The sequence below is a fragment of the Rattus rattus genome, chromosome 5 (assembly GCF_011064425.1).
Source record: "Rattus rattus isolate New Zealand chromosome 5, Rrattus_CSIRO_v1, whole genome shotgun sequence".
NCBI classification, from domain to species: domain Eukaryota; kingdom Metazoa; phylum Chordata; class Mammalia; order Rodentia; family Muridae; genus Rattus; species Rattus rattus.
Window position 1 is genome coordinate 10,417,251 of NC_046158.1, and position 14,891 is coordinate 10,432,141.

Here is a 14,891-nt window from a genome sequence, read left to right on the forward strand (position 1 = left end):
ACTGGAGAGAGCATACACTAGCATCCTGAGAGCACACCTGAAAGCTCTAGAACAAAAGGAAACAAATACACCTAAGAGGAGTAGAAGGCAGGAAATAATCAAACTCAGAGCTGAAATCAACCAAGTAGAAACAAGAAGAACTATACAAAGAATCAACAAAACCAGGAGTTTGTTCTTTGAGAAAAGCAACAAGATAGATAAACCCTTAGCCAGACTAACCAGAGGGCACAGAGAGAGTATCCAAATTAATAAAATATGAAATGAAAAAGGAGGCATGACAGCAGAAACTGAGGGAATTCAAAAAAACCATCAGACCCTACTACAAAAGCCTATATTCAACAAAACTGGAAAATCTGGATGAAATGGACAATTCTCTAGACAGATACCAGGTACCAAAGTTAAATCAGGATCAGATAAACCATCTAAACAGTTCCATAACTCCTAAAGAAATAGAAGCAGTTATTAAAAGCCTCCCAACCAATAAAAGCTGAGGACCAGATAGGTTTAGTGCAGAATTTTATCAGATCTTCATAGAACACCTAATACCAATACTATCCAAACTATTCCACAAAATAGAAAAAGAAGGAAAACTACCCAATTGCCTCTATGAAGCCACAGTTACACTTATACCTAAACCACACAAAGACCCACCCAAAAAAAGAAGTTCAGACCAATTTTCCTTATGAATATCAATGCAAAAATACTCAATAAAATTCTCACAAACTGATTCCGAAAATACATCAAATGATCATCCAAATCATCAAATGGATCTACTTGATCCATCATGATCAAGTAGGCTTCATCTCAGGGATGCAGGGATGGTTCAATATATGTAAGTCCATCAACATAATCCACTATATAAACAAACTCAAATACAAAAACCACATGAACATTTCATTAGATGCTGAGAAAGCATTTGACAAAATTCAACACCCCTTCAGGTTAAAAGTCTTGGAAAGATCAGGAATTCAATGTCCATACCTAAAGATAGTAAAAGCAATATACAGCAAACCCGTAGTCAACATCAAACTAAATGGAGAGCAACTTGAAGCAATCCCACTAAAATCAGGGACTAGACAAGGCTGCCTACTCTCTCCCTACTTATTCAATATAGTACTCAAAGTCCTAGCCAGAGCAATCAGACAACAAAGGGAGGTAAAGAGGATACAAATTGAAAAGGAGAAGTCAAAATATCACTATTCGCCGATGATATGATAGCATACTTAAGTGATCGCAAAAGTTCCACTAGAGAACTAAGCCTGAGAAACAACTTCAGCAAAGTGGCTGGATATTACGTTGACTCAAAGACACAGCCAGAATACAGCAAATACATAGGCGAATGCCAGCAGCAAAACACTGAACTGATAACGGGACCCCCATTGAAGGAATCTTAGAAAGGACCGAAAGATCTTGAAGGGTCTTGAGACCCCATATGAACATCAATGCCAACCAACCAGAGCTTCCAGGACTAAGCCACTACCCAAAGACCATACATGGACTGACCCTGGGCTCCAACCTCATAGGTAGCAATGAATAGCCTAGTAAGAGCACCAGTACAAGGGGAAGCCCTTGGTCCTGCCAAGACTGAACCCCCAGTGAGCATGATTGTTGGGGGGAGGGTGGTAATGGGGGGAGGATGGGGAGAGGAACACTCATACAGAAGGGGAGGGGGAGGGGTTAGGGGATGTTGGCCTGGAAACTGGGAAGGGGAATAACAATCGAAATGTAAATAAGAAATACTCAAGTTAATTTTACACTTTGCATGCTTTTGTATTTACTGTAAATTTGTGCATGCAACCCACAGAAAGTGCTTACTGTATTTATAGGTGGTTCATCTAATGAAAAGGCTACATGTATGATTGGATCACTTCTTTGTTCTCTTGAGTTTCCCCTGCTTCAGCACAGATTATTAAATTACGTGCTGTAGCCAGTTTTTAAAATGTTAAAAAATAAAATAAAATCAAGCTTTCAATTCAAAATAAAAAAAGAAAAGAAATACTCAAGTTAATAAAGATGGGGGAAAAAAGTTGACTCAAACAAATCAGTAGCCTTCCTTTACTCAAAGGATAAACAGGTTAAAAAGGAAATTACAGAAATGGCACCCTTCACCATAGTCACAAATAATATAAAATACCTCAGTATGACTTTAACCAAGCATGTGAAAGATCTGTATGGCAAGAACTTCAAGTCTCTGAGGAAAGAAATTGAAGATCTCAGAAGATGGAAAGATCTCCCATGCTCATGGATTGGCAGGATTAATATTGTAAAAATGGTCATCTTGCCCAAAGCAATCTACAGATTCAATGTAATCCCCATCAAAATTCCAACTCAATTCTTCATGGAGTTAGAAAGAGCAATTTGCAAATTCATTTGGAATTACAAAAAAACCCAGGATAGCAAAAACTATCTTCAACAATAAAAGAACTTCTGGGGAAATCACCATCCCTGACCTCAAGCTGTATTACGGAGCTATAGTGATATTAGAAAAAAAACTGTATGATATTAGTACAGAAATAGACAGGCAGATCAATGGAAAAGAATTGAAGACCCAGAAATGAACCCACACACATATGGTCACTTGATCTTTGACAAAGGAGCTAAAACCATCCAGTGGAAAAAAGATAGCATTTTCAACAAATGGTACTGTTTCAACTGGAGGTCAGCATGTAGAAGAATGCATATCGATCCATGCTTATCACCCTGTACAAAGCTCAAGTCCAAGTGGATCAAGGACCTCCACATAAAACCAGTTACACTCCAACTAATAGAAGAAAAAGTGGGGAAGAGCCTCAAACACATGGGCACTGGGTAAAATTTCCTGAACGTAACACCAATGACTTATGCTCTAAGATCAAGAATCAACAAACGGTAGCTCATAAAATTGCAAAGCTTCTGTAAGCAAAGGACACTGTCATTAGGACAAAACAGGAACCAACAGATTGGGAAAAGATCTTTACTAATCCTACATCTGATAGAAGGTTACTATCCAATATATACAAAGAACTCAAGAAGTTAGACTCCAAAGAGCCAAATAACCTTATTAAAAATGGGGTATGGAACTATGTGAAACATTCTCAGCTGGGCATTATAAAATGGCCAAAAAGCACCTAAAAAAATGTTCAACATCCTTAGTCATCAGGAAAATGCAAATCAAAACAACCCTGAGATTCTACCTCACACCAGTCAGAATAACTAAGATTAAAAAAAAAAAAACTCAAGTCTTGCAACTAAAAAGAGCCCAGGTCCAGGTGGGTTCAGTGCAGAATTCTATCAGACCTTCATAAAAGAACTCATACCAATATTACCAAAACTATTCCACAAAATTGAAACAGATGGAGCACTATCGAATTCCTTCTATGAAGCCACAATTACTCTTATACCTAAACCACACAAAGACCCAACAAAGAAAGAGAACTTCAGACCAATTTCCCTTATGAATATCGACACAAAGATACTCAAAAAAATTCTTGCAAACTGAATCCAAGAGCATATCAAAACAATCATCCATCATGATCCAGGTAGGCTTGATTCCAGGGATGCAGGGATGGTTTAATATACGGAAAACCATCAATGTAATCCACTATATAAACAAACTGAAAGATAAAAATCACATAATCATTTCATTAGATGCTGAGAAAGCATTTGACAATATTCAACACTCCTTCATGATAAAAGTCCTGGAAAGAATAAGAATTCAAGGCCCATACCTAAACATAGTAAAAGCCATATATGGCAAACCAGTAGCTAACATTAAACGAAATGGAGAGATACTTGAAGCAATCCCACTAAAATCAGGGACTAGACAAGGCTGCCCACTCTCTCCCTACTTATTCAATATAGTTCTTGAAGTTCTAGCCAGAGCAATCAGACAATAAAAGGAGATCAAGGGGATACAGATTGGAAAAGAAGAAGTCAAAATATCACTATTTGCAGATGATATGATAGTATATTTAAGTGATCCCAAAAGTTCCACCAGAGAACTACTAAGCCTGAAAAAACACTTTCAGCAAAGTGGCTGGGTATAAAATTAACTCAAATAAATCAGTAGCCTTCCTGTACACAAAAGAGAAACAAGCCGAGAAAGAAATTAGGGAAACGACACCCTTCATAATAGTCCCAAATAATATAAAATACCTCGGTGTGACTTTAACCAAGCAAGTGAAAAATCTGTATGATAAGAACTTCAAGCCTCTGAAGAAAGAAGTTGAAGAAGACCTCAGAAGATGGAAAGATCTCCCATGCTCATGGATTGGCAGGATTAATATAGTAAAAATGGCTATTTTACCAAAAGCAATCTACAGATTAAATGCAATACCCATCAAAATACCAATCCAATTCTTCAGAGAGTTAAACAGAACAATTTGCAAATTCATCTGGAATAACAAAAAACCCAGGATAGCTAAAACTATCCTCAACAATTAAAGAACTTGCAGGGAATCACTATCCCTGAACTCAAGCAGTATTACAGAACAATAGTGATAAAAACTGCATGATATTGGTACAGAGACAGACAGATAGACCAGTGAAATAGAATTGAAGACCAGAAATGAACCCACACACCTATGGTCACTTGATTTTTGACAAAGGAGCCAAAACTATCCAATGGAAAAAGATAGCATTTTCAACAAATGATGCTGGTTCAACTGGAGGTCAGCATGTAGAAGAATGCAGATCGATCCATGCTCATCAACCTGTACAAAGCTTAAGTTCAAGTGGATCAAGGACCGCCACATCAAACCAGATACACTCAAATTAATAGAAGAAAAAGTGGGGAAGAATCTCGAATACATGGGCACTGGAGAAAATTCCTGAACAAAATACCAATGGCTTATGCTCTAAGATCAAGAATCGACAAATGGGATCTCATAAAACTGCAAAGCTTCTGTAAGGCGAAGGACACTGTGGTTAGGACAAAATGGCAACCAACAGATTGAGAAAAGATCTTTACCAATCCTATAACTGATAGGGGGCTTATATCCAAAATATACAAAGAACTCAAGAAGTTAGACCGCAGGGAGACAAATAACCCTATTAAAAAATGGAGTTCAGGGGTTGGGGATTTAGCTCAGTGGTAGAGTGCTTGCCTAGCAAGCACAAGGCCCTGGGTTCAGTCCTCAGCTCCGAAAAAAAGAAAAAAAATGGGGTTCAGAGCTAAACAAAGAATTCACAGCTGAGGAATGCCGAATGGCTGAGAAACACCTAAAGAAATGTTCAACATCTTTAGTCATAAGGGAAATGCAAATCAAAACAACCCTGAGATTCCACAGCACATCAGTCAGAATGGCTAAGATAAAAATCTCAGGTGACAGCAGATGCTGGCGAGGATGTGGAGAAAGAGGAACACTCCTCCATTGTTGGTGGGATTGCAGACTGGTACAACCATTCTGGAAATCAGTCTGGAGGTTCCTCAAAAAATTGGACATTGAACTATCTGAGGACCCAGCTATACCTCTCTTGGGCATATACCCAAAAGATGCCCCAATGTATAACAAAGACACGTGCTCCATTATGTTCATAGCAGCCTTATTTATAATAGCCAGAAGCTGGAAAGAACCCAGATGCCGTTCAATAGAGGAATGGATACAGAAAAGGAATCACAGAAAAACATACTTGGTATGCACTCCTTGATAAGTGATTTAGCCCTTATTATTAGTGATTGGGATATTAACCCAAATGCTGGAATTACCCTAGATGCACAAAACACATGAAACTCAAGAAGGATGACCAAAATGCGAATGCTTCACTCCTTCTTTAAAAGGGGAACAAGAATACCCTGGCGAGGGAATAGGGAGGCAAAGTTTAGAACAGAGGCAGAAGGGTTGGGGATTTAGCTCAGTGGTAGAGCGCTTGCCTGGTAAGCACAAGGCCCTGGGTTTGGGTCCTCAGCTCGAAAAAAAAAAAAAAAAAAAAAAAAAAAGAACAGAGGCAGAAGGAACACCCATTCAGAGCCTGCCCCACATGTGGCCCATACATATACAGCCACCAAACTAGATAAGATGGATGAAGCAAAGAAGTGCAGGCCAACAGGAACCGGATGTAGATCTCTCCTGAGAGACACACCCAGAATACAGCAAATACATAGGTGAATGCCATCATTAAGCCACTGAACTGAGATTAAGACCCCCGTTGAAGGAATCAGAGAAAGGACTGAAAGAGCTTGAAGGGGCTGAGACCCCATATGAACAACAATGCTAAGCAACCAGAGCTTCCAGGGACTAAGCCACTACCCAAAGACTATACATGGACTGACCCTGGGCTCCAACCTCATAGGTAGCAATGAATATCCTAGTAAGAGCACCAGTGGAGGGGGAAGCCCTGGGTCCTGCTAAGACTGAACCCCCAGTGAGCGTGACTGTTAGGGGGAGGGCAGTAATGGGGGAAGGATGGGGAGGGGAACATCTATATAGAAGGGGAGGGGGAGAGGTTAGGGAGATGTTGGCCCAGAAACCGGGAAAGGGAATAACAATCGAAATGTAAATAAGAAATACTCAAGTTAATAAAGATGGGGGAAAAAAGAAATGTAAATAAGAAATACCCAAGTTAATAAAGATGAAAAAAAAAGAAATGTTCAACATCCTTAGTCATCAGGGAAATACAAATCCAAACAACCCTGAGATTCCACCTCACACCAGTCAAAATGGCTAAGATCAAAAACTCAGATGACAACAGATGCTGGCAAGGATGTGGAGAAAGAGGAACACTCCTCCATTGTTGGTGGGATTGAAAGCTAGTACAACTATTCTGGAAATCAGTCTGGAGATTTCTCAGAAAATTGGACATAATAGTAACTGAGGACCCAGCTATACCACCCCTAGGAATATACTCAGAAGATGCTCCAACATATAACAAGGACACGTGCTCTACTATGTTCATAGCAGCCTTATTTATAATAGCCAGAAGTTGGAAAGAACCCAGATGCCCTTCAACAGAGGAATGGGTACAGAAAATATGGTACATTTACAGAATGGGGTACTACTCAGCTATTAAAAATAATGATTTCATGAAATTCATAGGCAAATAGATAGAACTAGAAAATATCATCCTGAGTGAGGTAACCCAATTACAAAAAATCACACATTGTATGCAATCACTGATAAGTGGATAGTAGCCCAAAAGCTCAGATTACCCAAGATACCATCCACAGGCCACATGAACCTCAAGAAGAAGGATGACCAAAGTACGGATGCCTCAGTCCTTCTTGAAAGGGGGAACAAAAATATTGATAGGAGGAGATATGGAGTCAAAGTTTGGAGCAGAGCCTGAAGGAATGGTCATTCAGAGCCTGCCCCACCTGGAGATCCAGTCCATATACATACAGCCACCAAACCCAGACAATATTGCTGATGCCAAGAAGTACAGGCTGACAGGAGCCTAATATAGCTGTCTCCTGAGAGGCTCTACCAAAGTATGACATATACAGAGGTGGACGCTCGCAGGCAACCATTGAACTGAGAACAGGGTCCCTATTAAAGGAATTAGAGAAAGGACTGAAGGAGCTGAGGGGTTTGCAATCCCATAAGAACACCAATTTCAACCAAACAGAGCTCTCAGGAACTAAACCACCATCCAAAGAGTACACTTTGGGACAGACCCATGGCTCCAGCTGCATATGTAGTGGTCCTACCAAGGCTCAACCCCCCAGTGTAGGGGGAATGTCAGGTAGGGAGGCAGGAAGGGGTGGGTGGTTGGGTGGAGGAACACCCTCATAGAAGAATGGGGAGGAGAAATGGGATAGGGGGTTATGGACAGGAAACCGGGAAACCTTTGAAGTGTAAATAAAAATATCCAAAAAAATTATGTAAAAAAAAATAGAGTAAAAGAAATGGACTGTCTAAGAGGCAATAGCCAGGTTCACAGTGTGTGTGTGTGTGTGTGTGTGTGTGTGTGTGTGTGTGTGTGTGTCTGTGTCTGTGTCTGTGTGTCTGTGTGTGTGTGTGTGTATTTGGAGACCAGAGGTCAATATCAGTTTTCCTCAGTTACTCCCCTACCTCATTTTTTTAAGACTTACTTACTTTATGTATATAAGCACACTGTATCTATCAGCAGAGGGCATTGGACACCATTACAGATGGCTGTGAACCACCATGTGGTTGCTGGGAATTGAACTTGGGACCTCAGAAAGATCAGTCAGTGCTCTTAACCACTGAGACATCTCTCCAGCCCTCCCTACCTTATTTTTTATTGGGTATTTCCTATTTACATTTCAAATGTTATTCTTTCCCGGTTTCCTGTCCATAAGCTCCCTATCCTTTCCCCCTCCCCACCTTATTTTTTAAGAGAAAATTTCTCAATGAATGTGGAACTCAACAACTGGGCTAGACTGGTTATCCAGCAAGCCCCAGGCATCCATCTATTGCCATCTCCCAGTAACTGTGGGTTATGGGCCTGAGCCATTAAGTTCTGGTTTGCGTTTAAAGGAAGACCTGGAGGGTCAAAGAGGAAAGGTGGTGGTGGAGGTGGTAGAGGTGGAGGTGGAGGTGGAGATGGAGGAGATGGAGGAGATGGAGGTGGAGGTGGAGGTGGAGGTGGAGGTGGAGGTGGTGGAGGTGGAGGTGGTGGAGGTGGAGGTGGTGGAGGTGGAGGAGGTGGAGGAGGTGGTGGAGGAGGTGGTGGAGGTGGAGGTGGAGGTGGTGGAGGTGGTGGAGGTGGTGGTGGAGGAGGTGGTGGTGGAGGTGGTGGAGGTGGTGGAGGTGGTGGGAGGTGGTGGTGGTGGAGGTGGTGGTGGAGGTGGAGGGAGGTGGAGGTGGTGGAGGTGGTGGTGGAGGTGGAGGAGGAGGAGGTGGTGGTGGAGGTGGTGGTGGAGGTGGAGGCGGAGGTGGTGGAGGTGGAGGTGGTGGAGGAGGTGGAGGCAGAGGCGGAGGCGGAGGTGGAGGTGGAGGTGTTGATGGAGGCGGAGGTGATGGTGGTGTATGTGTATGAAAGCCAGATTCCATGTCAGGCATCTTCCTCAGTCACTCGCTACCTTTGTTTGGGGAATAAGTTCTCTCACTGTAACTATTTTGTTAAACTAGCTGGCCATCGGGCTCTTACCAACCTCTTCCAGCCCAGGTGACGTTTGGTGGTGGGAGAACAGGTGCTCGCTGGAGCAGCTCCAGCATGGGTCAGGTCCCAACAAGGAGGTATGGAGACAGATGTGCTCTGAGGGTGAAATGGGATAGCTGTGCTTATTGGAAAAAATACTCTATGACTGCATAATAGCTTGGCCACAGGTAGTATTGAAATCAGACTTGGGCTATAGAGATGGCTCAGCAGTTAAGACCACTGACTGCTCTTCCAGAGGTCCTGAGTTCAATCCCCAGCAACCACATGGTGGCTCACAACCATCTGTAAAGGGGCTGATGCCCTCCTCTGGTGAGTCTGAAGACAGCTACAGTATACACATATACATAGAATAATAAATAAATCTTAAAAAAGAAAGAAAGAAAGAAAGCAGACTTAATAATTCCAGAAAACACATGATCTTTCCACAGATTGTTGTTAATCTGTTTTAACCCTATTCCTCTACATCAGAGTGAAGGAAGTAATCGGCTTTGTTCTAGATTTTTCTTTGAGGCAGAAACAGTCCAACAAGCACCTAAGTCACGGTTCTGTTCTAAGGTTCAGCACCCACCAGGTCCCCCTTCACATTGCCTCCTGCACCCTCTCAGCCTTTTTGGGAGAAACGACCCCTTAAGAGCATTTCCATTCCTCGGGGGCCTGACCCATCATTTGTACCATGTGATATTCAAGCATTGAGCTGTTTCCTACTTGTGTTCCTTTGCGCCTTAGTCTAACAGCATGGGACTGTTCTCCTTATACATTCCCCAAAGGGAAGGTCCTGATTCTTACTCGTCTTCCATTATACCTTATCATCCTAATTCCTTCAATGCCTGCTCCTGTATGTGGCAGAAAGGGATCAAGCCAGTCTAACTCCTTGACAGACTCCGCTTCTCATGGGACGTACCAGATCTTGCCATTCGTGCCCTAAGTCACATACCCAGGCAGTCAACCGTGGTACTACTCTACGCTTACCAACCGAACGCTTGCCCTCAGCTGCCAAGGCCTCAGACTTGGACCTGGGCCCACTGTTTCTCTCTATTGTGTGCCTTCAGCCTTGGGAGCGGGTGTACTCCAAGAGTTCCTGGCCCCATCTTTCAGTTAGTAAATCTTTAACTTCTCTATTCTTGGTGAAGACAGGGGACACTAAAGGGACACTTGTGTAGGAATAGACAGAGTTATCACACTGTATGGTTCCATAGTGGTGGATTCTTTTCCCAAAGAATCGTTTTGTTTAGAGAGGCTGCCGCTGTACATATTCACATCCTCTTCAAAGCCCATACACAATTTCCCAAAGGGGAAAGCACAAGGAAACTCCCGTAACACATCGTGAGAGTCATTGAAGATGGCAGGGGAAAGGGAGCTACAGGACTGTGGTCCGTGGTGTCGACGTGCTGGGATTTGTCAAGCAGCAGTGGTCGCCATGCAGTCCATGCCAGATGCACACCACTGTGTTCAGGTTTTTATGTGGGTTTTGGGGATCCAAATTCAGGTTCTCATGCTGTGTGTCCATGAACCCATTTCCCCAACCCTGAATCATTGCTTTCAATGAGCAATGTGCCTATGACAATATGGCCCAAAGTTTAAGACGGCAGATTTGAGAACCCAGCACAAAGGGTTTTTATTTTATCCTGTGTTAGTTTACATCAGACATCTTCAGGCCCTAGTCAAAACAACCTTCAAGTGTCTGCAAACTAAACCATCCTCAGAACCCACAAGTCAGAAGTGTTACCTCAGAGCAAGGCTACTGAGAGGCCACTGGGTGGCCTCCAGGATACTCGGTGTTGAAGTCTGCTAAAAGCAAATGCTGTGGTCCTGCTGACAGAGTGACATCTGTATTGATCCCGGGGTCCTAGTGACATCTGTACTGATCCCGGGGTCTTAGTGAGGACTTACTATGGAATGGTTTTTTTTTTTTTTTTTTTTTACATAACGATTCCCACCTTTGGATTTGTTTATTCTTTGATCTTCAGAGACTTGGGGCCCAGTAGAAGTTACAGGCCAGGCGTGGCATATGCCTGCAGTCTCAGCTCCCAGACTGCAAGTATCAGAGGCAAGAGGATCAGAGTATTCCTGGGCTACATAGACACCATGTGTGTGGCCGCTCCAAGCTCCGCAAATTTTAGCTGGTCTAATCATAAGGAGCTCCTAGGCTGTAAACCAGCCTATGGCTTGATCTTGTGTTTATGTCATAACTGTCAAGAGAAATTAAAGAAAGGAAAAGAGACGAAAGGAGAAAAACAAACGACCCTCTGAGGTGGTCAGAAGGAGCTGAGTGCACTCTGAAGCAGATAGCTCAGAAATGCTCACAGAAGAGGCTTCGGCATATAGAACAATTAGACACAATTTATGGGAACTTCTCAGTGGGAAAAAGGGCTTCATTTCTCTTCCCCTAGAATCTGGTTCAACCACAGTTTGCCTTACATTTTTCCGGTCTTGTTTTGTTTTGTCGTTTGTTTGTTTGTTTGCTTGCTTACATGCTTTTGGCTTATGTTTCCGTATTTTCTCTACGTTTAGAGTTCTGTTACATGTGTTTGCGTTTACTTATTGTTTACATTTTGGTAGTTCTGGTCTTTTGGTAACATGTCTCCAGATGGCCACATCCTCCAAAGTTCACTAATTCCCAAAGAACTACCTCATCTGAAAACCCTGCCTTCCGTGTGCACAGAGCACACACCCGCCCTCCTCAGTGGCCTCACATCTGGACCACCGTCCGTCAGTCCGCTAGGGAGCTCCCAAGAGCCCAAGCTCTTCAGTGGCCCACACTAGCCACTCCACCTACCTCCCTGTGACCCTGATCACCCTGTGCTTCCCTCACTAGCCACCACGTAGGCTCCAACCCCATCCCTCTCTCCCGCTTTTCAGGATGCCCAGTGCTGGACCGTGTGGCCTTGCGTGCTGCGGCATGGCACCTATGTGAGGGTCTGAGAAAGTGAACCGAACTCCTTCCTTCCTGATTATCATGATCACACTTGAGTGTTGCTCTACACTTCAGAAAATGAAGTCTACCAGGCCGAGGAAGTGTCCCAGTCAGTGAAGTGCTTGCTTGCAATCAGGGGGATCTGAACTCCATCCCCAGGACCCACGTAAACAGCCAGGCATGGCAGTAGGCACTCTTAGTCTAAATGCCGAGTGGCAGAGATAAAGGATCCCTGAGGCTTGCTGCCCAGAAAGCTAAGTGAAACAGATAAGCTCCCAGCCAATGAGAGAAAATAAAATGGGCGTGGGAGAGCTGGCTTGACTCAGCTCTATTCTTCCAGAGACCCCCAGTTTGGTCCCCAGCACACATATGAGGCAGCGTACAGCCAACTAGAATTCCGTCTCCAGGGGACCTGATACTCTCTCCTGGCCTCTGTGAGCCCCGTATACATGTTTCATGCATTCATACAGGAACATAACATAAAAATAAATAAGTCACTTGCAAGTGTTCAGAACCTAAAAAAACAACACCAGGTATTGACCTCTGACCTCTACATGTGCACACTCACAAATTACACCCGGATCCATGCACACACAAATGCATGCAAATAAATAAATAAGTTTTAAAGTTAAAAGATTAAAGCCTGGGCCCATAAGCTGTTATGTGACACACATGGCCCAGGTACACTGAGCACATTTATTTATTTATTTACTATTTATTTATTTATTTATTTATTTATTTATTTATTTATTTCCTGTTGGGAAGAGAGGTGGGCGTTTGGCCCTGCCTTTTCCTTTCTCAGCACTAAGTGTTGTGACCAAGACGGAAAGCACGTGGCAGATCCCTACTCCTGCTGCTACACGGTCTCTGAGATGCTCCTCCTGTGTTAGGAATCTCTGGGCAACTCACAGGCGTCTGCAGACCAAGGAAGAGATGAGGAGTTAGAAAGGCGTTGCGCGGTCACGCTGACAGAACTGAAGCAACAGGAAGGAAAGAAGGGAAAACCCTTCTCGTTACCAGCGTGAGGAGGCTTCTTAGTCTTGGCTTTTTCCCCCATTTTACTTATCATAAACATCTTGAAGACCCTCAGAGCGTCTAGGTCAGCTTTCAGGGTGCGGCCTGCAGGGCAGATGGAGTGAAGCTGAGTATTAGGAGGGTGGGGCCTCCAAGCCCACAAGGAGAAGAGAGGAGCCCACTCCAGGCTGGACAGGCAGCTCCTCCCAAGGTCCCCAGTCACTGACTGGAGCTGCTGGCCCAGGTGCAGCATCTCCCCAGCCCAGACCTGAGGGCAGCCAGGAGGAAGCTTACATGGAACACCAGGCATCAGAACTGAATGAACTGAATGATTATGCTGTGGGACTTAAAACCCCAAGATGGCTCCCTTCTGAGACTTCCTAGGGCAGGCCTGCCACCCTCCCAGTGAGCGGACAAAGGGTCTAGCCATCAGTTTGTCCTTCTGCAAAACCAGCCTCTCCTAGTAGAACCCTCTCTGCTGGGCCATAAAAGCCTATCCCCCATCCAAAAAAGGCCATCAGGCACAATGATATCCTCAGCTCCCCCAGGTCCCCTGGCAGATCCTTGGTCCAGGCCTCTCCCCGTCAATACTAGGTCTCCAAAGGCTGTGCCCTGAATCCCTCCTGACCAGAGTTATGTGCTTTACCCCCAAATCCAACCCACAGTCTTTTTCCTAATCTGAAGGCAGAGCCAGTGGGAAGGTGCTTTTGTCCTGTAGCTGCTTGATCCATGAAAAGACCCAGAACAGGCCATTGTTGGGACATGTGGGCCCAAGCCTCCATGAGGTTAAAGCCAGTGGTGGTTAAAACAGGAAGTGACATAGGGAGAGGAGCCAAGAATGTTAGCAGGAGCCAGGGAAGCAGCCCTGTGAGGTTACACATCAGGAAAGGTCTGTGGTACACCATTGAGGACCACCGTGGCAAGAGCCTCAGGGCTGAGAATGGGCATATGGTTCTCTCACTGCAAACCTTTAGGAAAGTGTTCTTCCTCTGATAGCATCCTGGGCCAGGCAGGGTATTGGACAGTGTGCCAAGATCCACCCTCAGAATGCCATAACTCCACCCTTACCACCACAGTACATGCCTCATAACACGTAACACATGGCTCGGGAGTCTAAATGGGACCAGGTAAGGCCCAATAGAACCATGAAAGACTGTGGCAAAGACTGACAAGATCAGGGGTGCAAGAGACATTGAGGTGCTGGACAGAACAAAGTGCACCCAGGACTCCGGCACAGTGATTAATAATGTAAGAGCAGAAAAAGAGAGGACAAAATGCTTGCAGCCCAACCCACAAAACCAGTCCATGCAGAAGGGGCTCTCTAAACTGAGGAAAATGAAAATGACCTCAAAAGAAAACATAGGCCTGGTCTGTGTGTGCTCCCAGGAATCCATGCTAAAACACAGACGGGGCTAGAACTCACCCATCAGCATCATCATCTGGTAGTACTGATAGTTCATTTTGCCCCTGAAGTAGGCAATGGCGAAGCTCTTCCCGGGCAGGAAGTGGATGTAGATGACATGCCTCCACCCTGTGGGCAGCACAGCCACGTGAGAAATCGGTCTCCCGCCGGGCCTTCCCTAAAGTAAGAACTGGAACCTAGCCACTTACACGTGAGGAATGTGCCAGGGTCCTCCCCCTCATACAGAGGCAGCTTGTACTGAATACAGCCAATGGGCTTCCTAGAACACAGAGTCCAGGTGTAGCTCTTCCCAGGGCACGCGCCCTTCCTTACTCCTAACTCTGGGGCCCATGCCGGCCTCTCCAGGAGCAAGCAACCCCATGCTGGAAATCCTCTCACCCTACTCAGCGCTGGCACAGAACACAGCCAGTGAGATTCCTGACCTCATGAACTCAGTTCAGTGTCCTCAGAGCACCATTCCCATGCTTGCAGAGCTCAGCGGGCTGTTGCCCAGACAGC

General features: G+C 44.4%; 1 long non-coding RNA gene across 1 annotated transcript; it reads right to left on the reverse strand.

The window, feature by feature from the left end:
- Positions 1-12,719: 12,719 nt before the first annotated feature.
- LOC116900080 lies at positions 12,720-14,669 on the reverse strand. Its single transcript, XR_004387917.1, has 4 exons — positions 14,582-14,669; positions 14,394-14,501; positions 12,974-13,075; positions 12,720-12,871 (listed from the first exon to the last, which is right to left on the reverse strand). It is a non-coding gene; the product is annotated as an uncharacterized LOC116900080 (long non-coding RNA).
- Between the last annotated feature and the right edge of the window lie 222 nt (positions 14,670-14,891).